Consider the following 1,324-nt stretch of genomic DNA (forward strand, 5'->3'; position numbering starts at 1 on the left):
TTAATTCTGATTACTCACAGCAGAACCTGACCCTAAAAGCTAGGCATATCCGCACTGTCAGGTACAGACAGAGCAGGAAGAGAGAGTATTAACAAAATGAAGTGGTGTCATTCGCTGGTCAGTGTGGTAAACCAGAAGCTATGTGTTTCTCAGGAGCAATAAGGTTATTGCAGGAGTGTTTGGGACACTGTCGAAGAAAGAAATAGCATGTTGTGAAATTGCAAAAGGGAAGCTTCTTCCAAAGTGGAGAGAGTTCTTTTACAGGATGCAGAAATACTTCAAAGATTCATGCAATCATCAAATGGTTTGGGTTGGAAGGGAACTTAAACATCTTCTAGTTCCAACCCCCCTGACATGGGCACTTAAACATCTTCTAGTTCCAACTGCCCTGCCATGGGCACGGACACCTTCCACTAGGTTGCTTAGAGCCCCATCCAACCTGCCCTTGAACACTTCCAGGAATGGGGCATCCACAGCTTCTCTGGGCAGCCTGTTCCAGTGCCTCATCACTCTCGCAAGGAAGAACGTCTTCTCTATATTCAACCCAAATATCCCCTCTCAGTCTGAACCCATTACTCTTTGTCATATTTAAGACAGTTAATTCTGCCTTCTGAATGTAAATTACCAATGTTACTACAAGCCTGGAAGTTTTGACTACCCAGGCAAAATAGGGACTTAATTTAATAGGGGGTGGAAAAAAAAATATTTCAAAAACCCAGCAAAACAAAGTGACCCAGCTGAGGCAAAATTCACTACATATGTCAGTGCATTACACAGAAAACCTCTCAGAAAATAGCCCAGGAAGGGGAAGGAGTTATCAACCCAACGAAAAAGGTCAATTTGTTGCTCCCAGGAGATGACTCTTCCAGTGACATCTTTAATCCGCTGGACTTTCCAACCAAGTACTTACCGAGTTTTTCCCCAAGCAGTCATGCTGCGTTTCACACTAGCAGAAGCACTGCAAAGTTTTATTCACGTACAAGTGATTCCAGTGAAAGCTGTGCCATCAGAGTAGCATCTCATGAGACACTTTTTGGAAAGAAAACCGGAGGTGGGAGACCAGCAGTGCAATAAAAGCCTTTATTCCTTCCTAGCGATCACGCTACACCTTTCAAAATCCAACCCCGCCGAGCACTTGCACAAGGGAGCTCAGGCGGGTTCGGGTGACAGACAGAGCAGAGCTGTTCCGCTCTCGCTGGCAGGCAAGGGACACACCAGGGCCGCCACCGCCGCCCCTCCGCGGACACGCGCGGGCGCGCCCCCGAGCGCCGCCCCATGGCCGCGCCGGTCCCGGCTCGGGGCCGAGCCCGCGCCGCGCTCGCCG

This window comes from Pyrgilauda ruficollis, unplaced genomic scaffold (assembly GCF_017590135.1).
Source record: "Pyrgilauda ruficollis isolate IOZ18807 unplaced genomic scaffold, ASM1759013v1 scaffold41, whole genome shotgun sequence".
In the NCBI taxonomy this organism is placed as follows: domain Eukaryota; kingdom Metazoa; phylum Chordata; class Aves; order Passeriformes; family Passeridae; genus Pyrgilauda; species Pyrgilauda ruficollis.